Source organism: Neolamprologus multifasciatus, chromosome 14 (genome assembly GCF_963576455.1).
Source record: "Neolamprologus multifasciatus chromosome 14, fNeoMul1.2, whole genome shotgun sequence".
NCBI lineage: Eukaryota > Metazoa > Chordata > Actinopteri > Cichliformes > Cichlidae > Neolamprologus > Neolamprologus multifasciatus.
This window is the reverse complement of record NC_140452.1, coordinates 23,662,535-23,682,748: the sequence shown is the minus strand read 5'-3', so window position 1 is coordinate 23,682,748 and position 20,214 is coordinate 23,662,535. Positions and strand designations below refer to the sequence as shown.

Here is a 20,214-nt window from a genome sequence, read left to right as displayed (position 1 = left end):
GGTGTAACTGCAGCAATTTTCCAATCTGTTGGAACAATGGAGTGTTTGAAAGACATATTCAAAACATGAGTTGTTGGACGTACAAGCAAATCCATATGTTCCTTTAGGAAATTTTGTTAATACCATATACATCAAGTGCTTTTGATTGTTTTAAACCTGTAATTAGTTTAGCAACTTCAGTGTCTGAAATACGAGTGATGGTGAACAAATTTTGACCAACATTATTCACATTATCAGAGCATACGACTGAGTCAAAGCTCTGACTGATCTCCTTAACAGATGAAATAAAGAAAGTGTTTAAGTTACTGGCAATAGATAGAGGCTCTCTAACAATAGAGTTATTTACATAAAGTTCAATTGTATTTTTACTTTTTGAATGACGGCCAAGTAATTTATTTAAGTGTTGCCAGATAATTTTACCATTACCTTTGGCTCTTTCAATTATTTATAAAAAATTTGCTTTGGCCTGTCTCAAACTTCTTGTTACTTTGTTCCGCATTGAAGTAAATCTCTGTCTATCCAGAGTTAGACCTGTTTTCAGGAACTGTTTTAGTAATTGATCTCTTGTTTTCATTAAATTCTTGCACTCTTTGTTTAACCAGGGCAAATTAGATGTTGTCTTTATTTTTTGTCGACCTCTAATGGAGTATGTTGATATAACATCCTTGACAATGTCAGTGAAGTGACTGCTGCAGAATTGTGGATCATCACTACACAATAAAGGCTCCCAGTTAACTGATGCTAATGCTTCTGCTACATTTTGTCGCTGACTTCTTGGTATAAATTCATAAAAGGATCTCCTATTAGATGAACTTTGAAAGTCATTCTTAACCCATGATTTTATAAGTTTTCTAGAGAATAATATAAAATTGTGGTCTGAAATACCAGTGATAAAATTATAAGATTTAATAATTCGCTCGGGCTTATTACTGAAAACCAGATCTATTTTAGTTTTAGAGTGTCTCGTTATTCTTGTGGGTTGTTCAATATGTTGCGTAAAGTTCAAAGTCTCCATTATGTCCTTGAGTGTTTTTCTGTCCTTTTCACAGTCCCAGTTGACATTAAAATCTCCCATTACAATTATTTCATTAGACTTATTATTTATAGTATGATATTTAAGTAATCTGTAGTTGTTCATAAAAAATATTCTTTGCGGAAGGAGGGCGATATAAACAGATCAACGTAAATGACATTTCTGGGGAAAGAGTGATTTTAACAGAAATATGTTCTATTTCGACATCTATTGGTGAACTAAGTAAAGAGCAGTCCAGGTGTTTTTTTACATACACAAGTATTCCTCCTCCTCTTGTTCCAATTCTATCCCTTCTGAATACTGTGTACTCTGGAAAGACAACCGCAGACTCAGGAGAAGAACTTGTGAGCCAAGATTCAGAGATACCCAAAATAGAAATATTGGAATTGCTTAGAATATGTTCCAGTTGCTCATGCTTTGGTAACATACTGCGAATGTTAATGTGTCCACATAAAGCCCCTTTGGTTTATTTTTAGTGTCCCAGATTACTTTAGCCTGATTAAATGTCTTGCAGATCTTTGTTCCTCTGTAAATTTTAATAGCAGGATTTCTTGTCCTTTTGTTGACAATGCTATGAGCATTTAATGAAGAGAAACCCTTTACCGGAGACTGTAATTTGGGTAGAGCAGGTGGGGGCCCAGGCAGCCGAGATGGGGGCCCAGGCAGCCGCGTTGGGGGCCAAGGCAGCCGGGGTGGAGGTCCGAGCAGCTGAGATGGAGGTCCGAGCAGCTGAGATGTAGGCTCAGGCAGCCAAGATTGACACCCAGTCAGCTGAGGTGGAGGCCCAGGCAGCTGAGGTGGAGGCCCAGGCAGCTGCGGTGGAGGCCCAGGCAGAGCGGTAGAGGCCCAGGCACGAGGTGGAGGCCCAGGCAGCCGAGGTGGAGGCCCAGGCAGCGAGGTGGAGGCCCAGACAGCTGAGATGGAGGTCCGAGCAGCTGAGATGTAGGCTCAGGCAGCCAAGATTGAAACCCAGTCAGCTGAGGTGGCGACCCAGGCAGCTGAGGTGGAGGCCCAGGCAGCCGAGGTGGAGGTCCGAGCAGCTGAGATGGGGGTCCGAGCAGCTGAGATGTAGGCTCAGGCAGCCAAGGTTGAAACCCAGTCAGCTGAGGTGGAGACCCAGGCAGCTGAGGTGGAAGCCCAGGCAGCTGAGGTGGAAGCCCAGGCAGCTGAGGTGGAGGCCCGAGCAGCTGAGGTGGAGGCCCAGGCAGCTGAGGTGGAGGCCCAGGCAGGTGAGGTGGAAGCCTAGGCAGCTGAGGTGGAGGCCCAGGCAGCCGAGGTGGAGGCCCAGGCAGCCGAGGTGGAGACCCAGGCAGCCGAGGTGGAGACCCAGGCAGCTGAGGTGGAGGCCAGCGGAGGCCGAGCAGCTGAGGTGAAAGCCCAGCTAGCTGAAATGTAGGCCCAGGCAGCTGAGTTGGAGGCCCAGGCAACTGAAATGGAGGCCCTGGCAGCTGAGATGGAGGCCCAGCCAGCTGAGATGGAGGCCCAGGTAGGCCCAGGCTAACTAGGCTAATTAGTTGTAGCCAGTCCAAATCACTGTTGTTTGAATTAGGTCCAGGATTTAGTTCTATATCACCAGCCAAAAGTAGCATCAGAACAAGTTTCAAAATCTCCTGCGACAGTTGTGGTATATTAGATTGTTCATGTTTACCTGGGGGTGGTCTAGCGTGACCAAAATCCAAGAATCTTGTGAACAAAAGATGTTGACTCCATTTGGCTGGGTAAGTGGTATAATTATCCAGTTTTCTTGGACATGTCGAACTCCACAGAAGATAAAAATGTATAAAAACAAAAAGACAAGTTGATGTCAAGATCCAGGGGTTTTTAGGTGGGTTTTTGGCAAACGCACAGGACCTGCCAAGCTGTGTGTCTGCACCCTAGCAGCCATCTTTGATTTCTCATCAAAGGTTTGTATTTTCAAACCATTCCTTTAGGAAAAGAAACAAGAAAACAAAATGAAAACACCTCACTATGAATAAAACTGTATGACTGGAAAACTGTGCATAAGTAATTCAAATTAATAATGCAATTAAAATCTAACTAGCTACTAAGATGTTCCTATTAGCATTAAAATAATGTTCTTGGTTCACAGGTACAAGGATGAACTTCTCCGGTCTGCTAACTCTCCAAAAGGAACGAGGTACTGATACAAAGAGACTTCTGTTTTCTCTCTGACCACTTGTGGATTTTGTAATACTTTAATGTAACTGGTTACTTGTTATAATGGCACATAATATCTTGCTTCACATATCGTTTGTGATAGAGATAATATCTAATTAAAAACAGTATTTGAAAAGAGGGACAAATAGCAGAAATACAGCCCGGAATGTGATACATTTTGTGTTTGTCTTTGTGTAATTATTTAAAAAAATGAAAAATTAAAGTATAAAAACTTTGAACTACAAAAATCTAGTCTTTCATGTTAATTCAGTTTGAATAATATTACTTTTGAATAGTCAAATGAAAGTCTGTTTAAATTCAATGTGACTTCCAGAATAAACATTAAAGAAAGTGATCTTATATAGTTAACACAGTCAATGAAAAGTTATGATTCAACTCCATGAAGGATGAAAGCAGTCTTAACAACATTATACCAGTCCTCATGTTTGGTATTGTAAATAATCTTGGATTGAGTTTATTGATGTCTTTTTCTTCAAAGGGGATCAAAAGATCAGACAGGACCTAAAAACACAAGTATTTCTAATAAAACATTTAAGTCTGTATTGAAAGCATACTGCTCAAAAAATTAGCCAAAACAATTGAATGATTTTTAATGTTGATTGTTGGTGTGAGTTTGAATCCATTGTAAGCCTGCATCGTATGCACAGTTGGGCACACTGCAAAATGTTTGGCATGCAGCATGTCATTGCATTTCTGCCAGACATAAAACACCATTTAAAAGCATATTGTAGAGAATAATATCATGAACATTAAGAACAAACTTTCAAATGAAAAGGGCACTTTACCACTACAATCATAAGAGTATATTTTAAAACATTTTAAAACAGTAGTTTTGACACTTTGACCTTTGTCACTGTCAGCCAAAACCTTTTTTTAAGTATCAGCTGGGTAAACAGGTAGAATTTCCTTGTAAAAAGAAGAAATAATCCACGAGTCAACTCTTTGTAAAACATGTTTAGTTTATGTGTGGCGTGGGTGTGGTCTCTGGCCAGCTGCAGAGGAGGGGTGACGCAGTGAGCTCCCAGGACGGTGCAGGGGCGGGGTGAACAGGTGTGCTGGGATCTGACAGTGATTGTGTCTCTTTATATGTTGGCAGTGACAGTCGGAGGGGGAAGAGCGGACGTGACAGCAGAGAGAGCGGGAGTGTCTGTGTCCCAGTAAACGAACCACAGTCAGTGTTGGGAAGGTTACTTAATGTATTTCATTACAGATTACAGAATACATGTCTCAAAATGTATTCTGTAACGTATTCCGTTACTTTACTCAATGAGAGTAACGTATTCTGAATACTTTGGGTTACTTAATATATTATCATGCTGTTTACAACTACATGAATGTACTATTGCTGTGATTTATTACTGTTACTGAAGGTCCGCGGCTCTGAACCATAGTAAAGGGACCTCTGGCTAATACGGTGGGTTCTGTGTCGGGCTCGTAGCCGAATACTAGCTTTACTTTGTTGTCTGGGTCAACTTTGCTTGCGAGAGACAGAGAGAGGCGTTGAACGGCTGCTCCAACGGAACTTATTGTTTTTGGAGGAAAACACGAACACGGTGTACAGTTGAGTCTTAATAGCGTACTTACAACTGGGCTCATCAGGCACTCTTCTTGGCTGCAGTGGTTATTATTATATTTACATGCTTCCAGCTCCCGTTTCTGCTCGATGACAGCTCGTACTTTTCCTTTTTCTCCCGCCCTCGCTCACAGACACATAACGTGTATGGCAGTCCATTCTTCCTGCAGCACGGACTACACTGCCTATGATGCTACATTCTTTAGAGCTATACCGGTAGCACTCTGTGTAAATGACCCAGATTATTTATCTTATTGATATTTTTCAAACAGTTAAATCCCTGAACGAATTATACCGTATAATATAGATTCGACTCTTATTTTGAAATTCGGAACGGGCAACTTCCAGGAAGATCGTACTGCTACTGCTTGCCATAGAAACGGTTAATGAAAAAGTTACCGTTTTCCATCCATCTTTAAATTAGCATCTAGCTGGAAGGCGAACAGGTATGTTTGTTTGTTGTACTTGTTGTTTACATTTTGGACAATTTGTATATGTATTATTTGATTGTTAATAAGTTTATGAGTGATCTAGCAGGCTGATGCTAGCACCTCCTATGCCTTTTCAGTGAATTAATTAGCATAACGGAAACGTGAATCAATCTATCAAGTGAATGTTTATTTTGTTTTATGTCATGATTACAGCTCTTACGATGTGTCTATGGTAATTTGTGAATAAATGGGTTGGAATACCCCACCATGGTCCATCCGTAATGATCATTGAGTGCATCGTCTGAATAAAGTCTGGCTGGAATGCTACACTCTGCCTATTAGCTTAGCACAACAACAACAAAAAGGCCTTTCTCACCCAGGAAACATGCAGAGAGAGCGTCACCCTGTAACCATGGCAACCGTAATGCTGCCGCCTGGAACAACAGAACATAGCTGTCAAACAAAACCCAAACAGGCCTGACCCGCCACAATATGAAACAGGGAAGTACCGCCGTGTAATCCATTTATTTCAACAAAGTAACTGTATTCTAAATACCACCTTTTTAAACGGTAACTGTAACGGAATACAGTTACTCATATTTTGTATTTTAAATACGTAACGGCGGTACATGTATTCCGTTACTCCCCAACACTGACCACAGTAATAAATAAAAGTTCTGCTGTCATCATATTCGCTCCAGCGTATGTTTCTTGGGTCCAACATTACATTATGTATTCATGGTGATTCTGTATTACTGTCAGTTCCTCTGAAGAGCATTGAGGTGGAGCTGGAGGTGAGGGACCATGTGGCTACAGTGGTCTCCACTCTGAACTACGAGAATAAGGAGGACAAACCATTAGAGGCTGTTTTTGTCTTCCTCTGCCTGGAGATGCTGCTGTCTGTCATTTCAGTGCTAAGATCGGACAGACACAGATTGTAGCTGAGGTGAAGGAGAAACAGAAGGTGAGCTGGACAGTAAATATAACCTCATTATAAGTAAGATTCAAAATAACATCATCTGGGCCTCTCCTCAGCTCGTTTCCCGAGAGAGCAGCATGGTTGCCCCTCCGTTGGTCTTCCTTGGTCTCTTGTGCTCTGAGGGCCTCTGAATGTCTGGATCCTGGATCTCCTCCATACCTGCTTCATGCCCTGCTGGACGGGGCTATGGCCCCCCAGACCCTCTAGCAGATCATTACATGAAGGAACCTTTTAAATACAAGCGCACTTATGCTCACAGGTGTACACACGGGTGCTCACAGACACAAACTACACCCTTTTTGGCTCCTACCTCAAAGCACAGTGTGTGCTGTTGATCCTATGTGCTGCACAATAATCTCAACAGGTGGGATGGTCCATTTGGTCACGTAAAATCCGTTGGGCATCTTTCTTTGCCTTTAGACAATAATTCTGATCAGAAAAGAACCAAACGGGACAGGCGGAGAAAAAAAAAGATTCAAAATAACAATAAACACAGTGAATGTCACTGACATGTGTCACCTGTCCTTCAGGCTCGTGAGGATTATGATGATGCTCTGAGCTCCGGTCAGCAGGCCTTCCTATTGGAGGAGAGTGATCAGAGTCCAGATATATTCTCTCTGAGTGTGGGCAGTCTGCCTCCAAGAGAGAGCGCCTCCATCAGGTTGGAGTACGTGACTGAGCTGTCTGTGCAGGCTGATGATCGTCTGAGGTTCTGTCTGCCTGCTGTGCTCAACCCTCGATACCAGCCTCAGGGTAGGAAAAGCAGTTGACATTTTAAATGTCAAATGTGGAAATGATTGAGATACAACATGGATTTTTCTGCATGTTTACTGGAAAATAAAATTTTTCTCATAATTTTGTTATCGGCTATATAATATATAAAAACTTAAAGCTGCAACAAGTCTGAGTGGTGTCTAAAAAGATGTGGGCTTTATAGATTTATTTATAAATATATTATTTATTATAAACCCCAAAAAGTCACGCCTCTCCTGTAGAGCTTTTAAACCAGCTTCTGATTTGGGAGACAGACACTGTCTCTACGTTTAAGATTAAGCTTAAAACTTTCCTTTTTGCTAGTCTTTTGTCCTGTCTTATTCCCCTCACCCCAGCCGGTCATGGCAGATGGCCGCCCCTTCCTGAGCCTGGTTCTGCTTGATGTTTCTTCCTGTTAAAAGGGAGTTTTTCCTTCCCACTGTTGCCAAAGCTTTTTCTTTTAGGTACTGTAGGTCTGCCTTACAGTATAAAGTGCCTTGAGGCAACTGCTGTTATGAGTTGGTGCTGTATAAATACAATTGAATTGAATACAGGGCTTATTTATAATCAGTGTCATTTGTGTATAGATTTTGAAGGTGCAGGTGTCCAGGTAACTTCTGTTCCAGCCTCTCTTTTGTTTTACCGCCTGTCTTTCTCTGCCCGAGTGTCCTCTCCTCGCCTAATCTCTAAAGTAGAGTCCAACTGTTCCCTGGACCCTCTCCAGTACCTCGACACTGATCAAACCCAGGCCACGGTAGGTAGCATGCTAATGTTTCTGTTGTGTGTGGTTGTTACTTATTACTGAGAATTAAATATGAATGTGTCTGTGGTGTGCCGGTCAAGCTGGCTGCAGAACACAAGTTTGACAGAGATGTTGAACTGCTGATTTATTACAAAGATGCTAACCAGCCCACTGCTGTGGTGGAGGCAGGACAGGCCTCTGCTGAGCCGGGTGAGTGGAAATGAGATTTGCTGTTTTGAATTTTTTTAAAAAAAAAAATCATTATCCGTCTTATTTAACTCAGTAGTTAAAGATGTTGGAGTAAACAGCAAAAACAATTTTTGGTTATTTTTCTGTCCCTAATATTTCTCAGGCTCTCTGATGGGTGATTCAGTGGTGATGGTGAGTCTGTACCCTGAGTTCTCCCAGTCTGTGATGTCTTCAATGGCTTCATGTGGAGAGTTTGTGTTCTTAATGGATCGATCTGGAAGTATGAGTAATACTCGGATCCGCAGTGCCAAGGTATCTGTTCTTACAGTCATACATTTTCATCGTGTTCCTCTCACACGGTGGACTCACCATCTTTTCCCTGTTCTCTTAAGGATACTCTACTGCTCCTGTTGAAGAGCTTACCAATGGGATGCTCATCTATGGTTTTGGGTCCAGATATGAACACATCTTCCTGTAAGGCTCAGATCTGTCAGCCCAACAAAATTATTCCTTTCATGTTTTTGTGTCTTTTGTGTTACATGCGTGTGTATTGGTGTCTGTGTGATGGCAGTAAGAGTGTGGAGTACACTCAGCAGACCATGGAAGAGGCCCTGAAGAGCATTGAGCAGATCCAGGCTAATCTTGGAGGAACAGAAATCCTGGAGCCCCTCAAACATATTTACAGTCAGCCGTGCATTCCCAGTCAGCCTAGACAGGTAACACACACACGGGCTTGGATTAGTTTCCTCAAGACTTCCTTGAAACTTAACCTTACTTACCGCTTGCCTAACTCTGACCTTAATAAAAGGATTGTGAGGACTGCACAGTGTCTCGTCTTCTGGTTTTACTATACTGGCAGTTAAGTTCTGTTTTTCTGACTGTTTATCTTTTTTCTCTTGTTTTTTCTTTTTGTTTTCGTCTCGCCTAACTGCTTCTTCTTTCCAGGCCTGGAAGTATTGTGATTCTTGCGTGCGTTTTCCTTTCCTTTCTTTTTTTTTAAGTCTTTTGTCTCTCCTCTTTAGGAGCCTCCTTCAGCAGTGTTAGCGCTGGGGGGCTGCATTTCCCTTCCCAAGTGGGACATTTTGTTTTCTTAGGATTTCTCCATCTACAAGCACTGATTTGTCCAGCGCCTGGACATTTCTTTTCTAGCCACTGCTTGTCAGCAGTGAGTTGGTGGGCTGATTCCCCATGTCACAGAACTGCAGAGCCTTCTGGTACTAGACTCGGGGGTGGTGGCTGACACGCCCTTCTACTCTGTGCTATTCACGGAGCGGTGTCAGTTTTATGAGGCGGAACTCAACCTTTCCCCTTTGTCACCAGTACGTGGGCTTTTGCAGGATACACAAAGATGGAAGTAGTTCAGCAGTTTATTTGTGCTGTAAAATCAACTTACTTTCAAAACACATATAGACATAGACATTCGGGCGTTTTTATAATTTGTCACGAAGTACTTTCAGCTACTTCTGAAACCAGTCTAAACTCTAAACCCTTGCGGCGGGTAAGACCTACTGCGTTCTTTATTTATACAAGCTTGTGTGTGTACAAAGGTAACAAAGTTATTCTGGGAACTCAGAGCTGAGGTTCCTCTTTTCTAAGTCTGTTCTCAGAAAACAGGAAGCGGTTAGTTGCTAAATAAGTTTATCACACAAGAGTTTATGTGAAAAGTCACGTAGACATGTGGATTGCTTAGTGATCCATAAAAAGAGCACATTTCATGTAGCTGATCACACTATGTACAATTTTCCTTTGACAGAAACCTAACTCAGCTCTCAGAACAAGCTGCGGGTTTCTGGGTCTGATGTTATGTCTTCATGTGCCAACTCTCCACTCTAGCTGTTTGTCTTTACTGATGGAGAGGTGGAAAACACCAAAGAAGTGATAGATCTGGTAAAGAAGCACTCAGATTCCCACAGGTGAAACCACAAACCCAAACTATATCTACACAATACATGTCCTCTGTGTACTTAAAGAAAACTGCTGTATTGCAGGTGTTTCTCTTTTGGGATTGGGGAAGGGGCCAGCTCTGCTCTCATCAATGGGATGGCAAAGGAAGGAGGAAGTCACGCTCAGTTCATCACAGGGACTGACAGGATACAAGCAAAAGTAAGACATGAAACACAATTAGAAGTCACATTAAACATCGCAGCAGATACATATTTGTTATATGTATAGGATGTATATTTGGAGAGTTTTTCATTATTTTTTAGGTGATGCAGTCGTTGCGATTTGCTCTGCAGCCGACTGTGGTCGACATCTCAGTCACATGGGACTTACCAAAGGAAGTGTCTGTCACTGTCCACCAATCACTGCACTTTTTCAGGGTCAAAGGTCACTGATTTATGCCCAGCTCACTGGACAGGTAAGAGCAGCACCTTCTCGTTTTGTTGTTTAGGTATTTGATGACAGTAAATAACGTGACTTCTAACCCTGTGATTCTGTGTCAGTGCTCAGAGGCAGCAGAGGGCTGTGTGACGGCGAAGTACAGCCTGGCGGGTCATCCCTCTGAGAACCAGCTGCACTTCAGTCTCATACCTGCAGAGGACACTGGGTAAAACAGTTTAATAATGACAGCACCCTTTTGGTTTTGTTTACTTTATTTAAGATGCACAAACATATTACTGTGCATATCTTTGATATTTTTATGACCTGGTTTTACCACATCCTTTTTTTCCATCTATACATCATTAGAGACAATGATGAATTACAGTGTATTTCTATGTCTGATATTCTGACAATAGCATTTACTCATTTAATATTCCAGTTGCAGCCATTATCTGCCCAAAACCAACTGGCTTCATTTCCTGTAGTTCAAATTTCATGATTCAGAAAACACAGGAATTAATGAAGCTGTTTTAACCAAAAATTTAAAGGGTAATTTAACTCTAATATCTAAAACATCTATTATTGCTGAGCTTGATGATGAGTGTCTAAAAAGTAAAAACATAAGAATGGGGATACGTCATTGGCCTTTGCATTTTTTTAATTCCACGCCATTTCCACTGTGTTCAATGGAATATAGCCAAATTTTCAAACATGTTTCTTTTTTTCATTTATTTTAAAATTTCAGTCTGAGTTCTTGAATGAGCTTTAATGGCTGAGCTAAAGGCATACATCCACTATCGAACCTCGTGGCCGATTCTGTCCCATTTGAAACCCATTATAAACGCTATTTTTCATACCACCATTATTTTTTACAACGGTTAATGTGATTGTCTCAGTCATGGTTCCATTTTGGAGTCCGGACCTTAAACTTGTAATTTTTTTCATTTGTCCATCAGATGGCGCCCTTTTTTCATATTTCAAGCAATGAACGAACTTCAGCAGCCAAAAATTAAAGATTGTGTCGTGTCGTTCTGCAACACAAAAAATGAAAAGAATTGGTGTTTGTGTGTCACTATCAGTGTTGAATATGATGTTGGATAATAGTAACTGTGCTTTTTTAAAAATATAAAGGCCTTTATGTCTAAACAAAAGAAAAAAAAGAAAGACACAAACACACTTTTTCTTTCAAAAGTATTTCTCTCAGACGCCCACCAGCAATGTAACAAATTAAATAAAAGCAAGGACCAAAAATTACTCAACTAAAAATTATTATTTTTACCTTGAAATACAATTTTTTAAAACTGCTGCGGTTAAAATCACCTATGACCCGGAAGTAGTTACTGACCGGAAGCAATTTGGTGCGTTGTAAACAAAGCGAGCGAGAGACACATGTGGGAGGAGACTGTTCAGAAGCGGTTCACAAATCGGTTAGCGACACAACCACCTGCAAATTGTGAGCGGAAGCGGAGATCCGAGGAACCGTCCACGGTGGAATTTCGAAAAAACTTACGGACAATGGCGAGGCTGGCCAACGTTATCGGCGCGCACAGGTAGCCATTTGGTGACACGGCGCACGGAGAAGGTGGCGAAATCTTTGGAATAAACACCTGCTCGCAGTCGGGACTACGAAAAGTGCTGATCTTTTCGTGAGAAGTTAAACGTAAGTATTGTTACATTATTATTACGGAAAATTATTAATTTTTAAATGTTACGATGGCCGTGAAGTCCTTCCGATGTTATTTCTTTGTTACTATGCATGTAAACAAATAAAATCCTCTAGTTTTATTGTCCTACGCAGCAGATTACTTCTAAACGCTGGTGATAAGGCTGCGCTTGTGATCTTGGGCACCCGACCCCGGCCGTCCGGCTGCCCGGTATCCCGTGTAGTCTCCACGGTGGCGGGCGCGCAGCGCGGGTCAGGCCGCTACTCAACGTGGCAGCATAACAGAGAAGCGCCATTCGGGGGAAGCGTAAGGAACTTTTTTTGACACATTTCACTGCGTGTTGTACACTACGTGTTGAACTATGCATGTGACAAAAAAAGAATCTTGAATCTTACTATTCACATGTGCTATGTCGTGCCAAATTAGACGGCGCAGGTTTAGGCTCGCGCGAAGAAGTGTCTTTGTTTCGCGAGAAGCAAAAGAGTGAAAAATTAGTATCGTTACATTCAGTTTGGGGTTACAACAACAAAAAAAAAATTGTTTTCACGTGGTGTCGGATGTGTGAGCTGGGACACTGACACCAAGACCCAGACCATCTCCTGGCAGCGGGGCAATGGTGCTACTCGTGACGCGCAAAGGTGCGCCTAGTGGGCTGCTGGAGGTGTTGCAACGCCCCCCCCCCCCACACACACACAAAACTTTCTCTGATTCCCCAGTAACATAAATGTTCATGTTCATCCTTCTAAAATAAATGTTTTTCTGATTCAAAGTGATCTTGTATGTTATTTAATACAATTTCTATTTTATTTTAGAACAAAACAAGGTAATAAGCATTTGGTGTATGCAAAAAATGATAAACCTGATATGGCACTATATGACATTTAGTGTGCTCCCTGCCACAAAAAATAATAATGGATCAAAATGAATTGTTGGTGCCAATGTTTGGACCATCCAAAGGCCTAATTATAATAACAATCAAATATTACTTCAAATGTATTTTATGAAAAATATTTACGTTTTTAGTTTTATTCTGTTAAAAAAAACCAGGGCGCTCATGTACCCAAACTGGTATTTAAAGGGTTAAAACAATGAAAATATAATTAAAACATGATATGGATATTTTAAGCAGAAGTAGTTTTAAAAGACTGACTCGTTTAAAGTGAAAAGAAAATATTAATATACAACATTTTTAGAGCACTTTTTGGGGCGGGACCAAAAGGATGGATTTTTTAAAATGTGCTCCTGCACAAAAAATAATAATGGATCAAAATGAATGTTGGTGCCAATCTTTGGACCATCTAAAGGCCTAATTATAATAACAATCAAATATTACTTCAAATGTATTTTATGGAAAATATTTATTTATTTATTTTTTTCTGTTAAAAAACAGGGCGCTCATGTACCCAAACTGGTATTTAAAGGGTTAAAACAATGAAAATATAATTAAAACTTGATATGGATATTTTAAGCAGAAGTAGTTTTAAAAGACTGACTCATTTAAAGTGGAAAAAAATATTGATATATAACATTTTTAGAGCACTTTTTGGGGCGGGACCATTTTCGGTCCCCGAGGACCACGAAAGGGTAGGACTTTGAAGTTTTACAGACGGTTACCTAAAGTTCATGAATGCATGCATTTCAATGTATGTATGTTTGTATCCGTGTATACATTGGATCACTCTACTGTCTTCAGATAAACTTGGTATGCTATCATTGTGATTCTTTCCCAAAGTGGTGGATTAAACTTCACCTCTGTAGGACCCTGAAGAGGATGCAGTGGCATAGACAAAGTTACTGATAAGTTAATCTAGTAAAAGGATAAACATTAGAACAGGAGATGTTTTTTTGTGTCATGTCTGCAGATTAGCAGTCCACAGGTTGGGTGCTCGTACTCTGATTCGCTCACTGGAGAGAGAGAGTAGAGGACAGCAAGATGGAGAAGTGAAGAAAAAGTTGGTGCGGCTCAGTGTCCAATCAGGAGTGAGCAGTGCTTTCACTGCCTTCATTGCTGTCAACAAAGACAACAGCAAGGTGATCCAAGGACCTCTTGTGCGCAGAAATATTTCAACACCCAGTGAATTTATTTTAAATCTCCAAACTAAAACTTCAGAGCTGGCTGAAAGATGGCTGAAAGATGGCTGAACTTCAATGAGGTGAATGTAATGACTGCTTTAATTGCAGAATAATAGAGTTAATTCTAAATCCTAAAAAACTTAACTTAAAAACAAACCAGTTAGGTAGTAGTTGCTTGTTTTCCAAAGTGATCTCCAAAGATCAGAAACTAGCAAGAAGTAAAAACCTGAATGAAAGTACAACAAACCATTTTTGCATTTCTTCCTGTCCGATCCGGACCTCATACCCTCACTCTTTTTTTTTTTTTATCTTAAAATGACACCAAGATTTGAATCAGCATTGCTTGCTCCTCCTATAAGAAGAAGTAAGTACAAAGTAGAGTTATTGGCGTTGGAAGGTACGTGTGTGCATGGACGTTTGCTGCATCCCTGAGATTTAACACATGTATACCTGCAGCTGAGTGAGTGAAAGCAGGGCAGTGATAATGTTAAGAGCAGAGAGACACGGCAATATCGCAGTATTTTAAAAATTAGCAATCAGAAGATTTTAGTTTTATTTTGAGTATGAAGAGTATTAGAGGAATTATACATTTGTTACTACAAAAGCAAAAACTAATTGTCACACACAACCTGAAGACAAAGGCGGATGAAGATGAATAAAAGTACTTCAATGATAACTTAGAGCAGAACATTAGAACCAGTTTAGAGGTTCCTGAAGTCAGAATCCAAAAACATGCCAGTTAAAGCAAAATGTGGCTTGTTTTCTTCAATGTTTTCTTCTAACCCTAAAAAAGAATCAAAAATGCTGATAGGAAGAAACTAAACACAGAAGAACAATGAAAATTAAACAATCTGACAAATCAAGCATGGTGATCAAGCTTTGTAAATACTGCAGGGACCATGGAGGTAGGTGAGCAAGCATCCGGACTGACCACATGAAGATCCCATACATTTAATTACTGTTTAAATCAATGACATGAAAAACGCCCTTTGAAAAAATTCTTATAAAATATTTTAATCTCATTTTTTAACATCCTAGTTGGCTCCCCCAGGGCAATGTGTTCAATACCAGATACGTGTAAGTAAAAGCTGAATGTCAGTGTAACACACATCTGCACATCAGTGCATTTCTAAAAATAAATGTTTTTCTGTTTTTACTCTGTTTAACAGAGCTCTATGGACATCATCAGCAGTATTTGCTATCATAGTCATTGTATTGGGCTGTATATAATGTCTGTTCTTTATTTGTTCTTTTTCATTTACGATTATGAAATTGCTGACTCCATGGTTTTCATCTTGATTTCATGGTAGATGTAAAGAAAAAACGTAATCCGTGGCGTGGGGGTAAGTAAAGAGTGAATGGCAGAACACCACACATCTGCGCAGTAAAATCACAATCCAGTAATTGTTTTTATTTCTTAATAAAAAACTGAAAAAAGAGGAAGATGATCTACATTTTAGATACTATTTATAGTATTTTAATGATTTTTCTGTATCACCAAACAATGTAAAAAAGTCATTAGTCAGTAACTTTTTATGAAATTGCTCACCCCATGTTTTTCATCTTGACTTCACAGCAGATAGTTTTTGCGATCATTCCCTGCATGACTGTAAGTAGAAGATGAATGGAAGTTTAAGACAAGCTATCTAAAGTTCTAAAATGAAATGTGGGATGGGTAACTGGTCAAAACAAGTTAAAGGATTTGAAATGTCTCATTTTTATCTACATTTTAATACTGAGTTCATCTTCCGTGATTCCACCTGTGTGAAAGTCATTTTCTTATTTAGTCATATTTTAAATGTTAAATTGTTATGTCAAATTTAAGATTGTGTTAAAACTGTGATTTCAAATCTGAAACTTGTATTTCCAGCTGCCATGTCTTTGTGGGATTTAGAGAGGATTTAGATCATATGTGTACACGTGGGCAGTAGGAGGTGTTAATGTGTCACTTTATAGTTTGGAACTTTTTTCTGTATGTTTTCTGTTCTTTACGTTTTTTTCTGTAAAAAAGAGTAAAAACTATGAAAGTCCCTTTAATTCCCATTAATGACAAATTCTTCAGCAAATGTCTTGACCCAATTTTAAACATATTTGAACAAATTCAAATATATTTTAAATATACTGTTTTTATGTAAACATCATGGTGATGAACACCTACCTTGCAGTAAAATCTATGTTGGGTACGTGACTGTAACAAAAAATATTTGTTCTATAAATATGGCTCATATAATACCCATAGAGGAAATTATATGATCCACAGTATGTGTGTGCGTCATCTCAAATCTACTTGCTGTTTACATTCAAAAGCTATTGTTTGATAAAAACATTAAAATTATCAACCTATTTGTGGTATACACATTAAAAAAAATAAAGCTATCTTTTATTTCTTTCCAGTTTTAGTCTTTCATCAGTTTCTGTTTAAAACTCTTAATTTGCTGTGTGGAAGCCTTATGTACACTGTTTGTTACATTTTTGCTTTCCTCTGTCATGTAGAATTGTGTTTTCTTATCTATCACCATATTGAGGTCTGGTTTTTGTTTAATCTTTGATTTTCCAGTTGCGTTGCCCAAGCAACCACCCAGAGACCCGTTCATGCACATAGTCTCCCTCCAACAAGGAATCTCCTTGTTAGATTAGTTAGACACCCACAATTTGATTTGCCACTGACAAGCAGAGGGAAACTCCCATGCTCCCTGTTTATCATGAAAACATGATAAAAGTTAAAAACTCGGAAGGAAAAGAAGACCTGGACAGATTTTGCATGTGATATCAAAGAAAATAAGATGCTTTGTAAACCATTTGGAGCATCTCTTACCAGTAAAAACACATCAAAGCTTTACACTTTATTCAGCTGATTAAAATCTAATGTAAACTATATCTACTATAATCTTATAATATTTAGCTGACCAAATCTGAATTTAGACGGCTAAATTATAAATAAAAATAAATGTTTAGTAAAACGACTTACTAAAACTAAAGCTTAATCAACATTTTCTGTCAAAGTTAACACTGGCTGTCAATTTAAGTAATAACACAAAATGATAATATGAGATTTAAAACAAAATTGATTGGATAATTTGATCAAAAAAACATAGGACGCAATTAAAAACATGGGAGTACAATATAACAAACATAACAAAAAGAAATAAACTAAATGTAGCCCCTGCCTTGCTGCATGAAAACAAATCTGTATATATTAGAGGATAAAATATTGGTTGTAATGACTCTCCTAAGTATCTACGGAGCTGCACTGCAAAAAGTGTTTTCTCATCAGTCAGAACTTCTACTGAACACATTTCAGTGCCTTATTTTACTTTATGTTAGCAAAGTTGTAGAAAGTGAGATCATGATTTTCATGTGTTCATTTGATGAATTAGGCCAACAGTGAAGTGTGGGCCACCATTCTGGCTCTGGTCTGGCTTCATGCTTTCAAGGTGGATGCAAAGGATGAGTGGGAGTTTCTGGCTATGAAGGCTGCCTCATGGATCCATGCTCAAAATGGTAGGAACAATGATAATATCAAATAAAGTATTCTTTTAAATACTGTTTGAAACCACAAAAAAAAAAATCATCCCTCTCCTTAATTGGATAATAACTTACGTTTTCATTTTAGCACCATGTGTGTCAGAGTGTGTGGAATCTGGAAATGTCTTGTTGGGTTGCAGCATAAAGGAAGAAGCTCTGGGACTCTAGGTTTTCTCGAAGTGGATTCACCTTCAGGATTGGCAAATTATGCCATATGGCTTTTAATTCATTATTGTGCTATTTACCCTATTGTAATTATTATATAATCAGAATTGTTTCAAAAAACAAGCAGTTATTATGGCAACTCATTTAAATTGTATGTTTTTATTCCTGTTTTCCATCACCATATGGTGATGTCGTTCATAATTTGTTACTTTTTACTTGTTTTTATACATTCCACTTCATGTTGTTCTTCTGAAAAAGGTTCTAATTCAAAATGCTTGTGTTACAGTCCCAAATCAAAGTTAACTTTTTATGCCTACTTCTAGACAAAGTCCTAATTTTATCTTATAGCGCTGTTTATATGGTCACATTGAAATTAAACAATATTGATGACATTTTGTTTCTCTTACAGATTTTTCCTTTTTATCCACAAAATGCTAGCATTGAGCCGATATATGCTAATTGATTAGTTAGGATGATGGAACAACCAGGGGTTTGTTTTTTTTTTTTTATCTGAAGCAAAGGAAAAAATATACATCGCCAACCCACAGGGCCTGGCTCAAGTCAGCAATTACAAAAGATAGCATTTTTATTATTTAGGGGAAAATGGCACCAGCAGTGTTAGTGGCTAGGTGTGGTTAGGTAAGAAAGAGCCAGTGGGCCCATCACTAAAGCTGTGGGGATTATGGCTTACAATTGGAAAGAGTGCAATGCATGTCATATCAGGTGTGCTGCAGTGTCGCCTGTGTGCCTAACTATTCATTTACCAAAGCAGCAAATTTAATGATTATGTGAACATAACATTTTGCTTTTTCCCCTTTTAAGTTGCAAATACTTTTGAAAAGCTGAAAACAGTGGAGTGAATGTTTTATTTACAGGTTTTGTCATATTTTGTAATCTGGTTTATCTGTCTGCTTAATGTTTAGATAGAAATGCTATGAAATCTAATGCAACTCAATAAACATATATATTTCTATAATCTGACAGACTACTAAATGTTTGGGAAAAAGTGTGTATGTTGAATAATAAAAGGTATGCACATGAACATTTTAGCACTTAAGCCATATTGCATAGTACAGGCAATATACCCAATTGCCCAGGTCCTCATCTACAAGGAACTAGCACAGTCAGTCTGTGATTCATAGTGTAAACACTGTTACAAGAACAGGGACCTGCAGTAAAACTGTCCAGATAATCTTTCTGGCCCTGCAGGCCAAAAGCGCAGAATCTTTTCAGTAAAGTTTTAATAAATGGAGCTAATGGATTGAGCTAATATTTGCCATGGGTCCTAGAATAAAGTGTCACATAGTATTGGGTGGGTGCACAGTCACTATGTTACAAGAAGAAATATTGTGAAAAAAAAATTTATAGTAAAGTTTGAACATGTGCAATGTTTGCAGTGAAACTTTAGTTTTCAATAAACGCGCGCGCGCACACACAAACACACACACACACACACACACTATTTCTTTGCACATTCACATCTGCAGCAATGTTTGAACACGAATAGCTCAAAGACCATTAAAGATAATAGCCAGACATTTTCAATGTTCTTTCTTACAAGCCAAACGAGCCTCGCTTGTGAGTTTGTGGTTTCTGCGTAGACTGTGTGGTTGTTGTATTTTCTTATCTAACTTCAGCAATAAAGCCACTTTTGATTTTTACATCTTGTTTTCAAAGTGGCTTAACCTTCAGGGCTAGTCAACAGAAGCAGATCTAATTTCACCATACTGCGTTCAATTCGTGTTGTATTAAATACCCTGTTATGAGTGCTATATAATCAGAATTTACTGGAATTTTCTTTTAAACAATTTCTACATCTGTGAGCCAACTAAATGTTTAGGGGGGAATTTATGCTGATTAAAGATATATAAAGATATATACAGTAAAAATTAATTCTCTTTTTTTTATTGCCTGTTGACTTTATTATCTTTTTGATGTTGGTGTTCTGCATTGTTTACTGTTATTGTATTTTTATTTTTAGTATATATATTCATAAGTAAGAAAAGGAATCAGTGATGTTTCATCAGTGTACATGGGACAAGTAGTTTCAATACTGTTGGCTGTCCAGCGGACTGACGATGCAAGACCACTAAGATTGGTGATATGCTCAGACTCAAGTTCATCATTCGTTAGTTTGCAAGACAGTCACTCAGATTGCAGACCTCACATTCTGATAGAGATTCAGCAAACATTATATAGAATTACTATGATGGGGCTTATGGTCACCCTCATATGGGTACCAGCGCATCATAGAGTTAAGGGAAATGATTATGGCAGACAGAACAACAAAGGAAGCTACAAAGAGACCATTATGGATATGGAAATCAGTGTTAGTAGGACAGCAATCAAGAGTAGAATATGGCACAAAATAAAAGAAAGGTGGCAAAAGCAATGGGAGGAAGAGAGGAAAGGGAGATGGTTTTATAAAATACAAAGGGAAATAGAAAAAAATGAGAAGCACAGGGAGGAACAAGAGAAAGGAGACAGTTATATCGCGATACTCCACACCAGTTGGTGGCGATAATGCACCATTTTGCTGTTTGCCAGCCGCCACTAAACAGTATAAAGAGGAAGAAAACGAAACCTG

General features: G+C 39.1%; 1 pseudogene across 1 annotated transcript; it reads left to right on the top strand.

Annotated features, from left to right (window-relative positions):
* The first annotated feature begins 2,949 nt into the window (after window positions 1–2,949).
* Window positions 2,950–16,122, top strand: LOC146504082 (von Willebrand factor A domain-containing protein 5A-like; annotated as a pseudogene). The gene is made up of 15 exons (XR_014868774.1): window positions 2,950–3,170; window positions 5,978–6,179; window positions 6,725–6,947; window positions 7,535–7,701; window positions 7,791–7,899; window positions 8,042–8,190; window positions 8,271–8,352; window positions 8,450–8,594; window positions 9,712–9,791; window positions 9,867–9,981; window positions 10,086–10,237; window positions 10,323–10,426; window positions 13,727–13,895; window positions 14,976–15,014; window positions 15,248–16,122. The product of XR_014868774.1 is annotated as a von Willebrand factor A domain-containing protein 5A-like (transcript).
* Window positions 16,123–20,214: the final 4,092 nt, after the last annotated feature.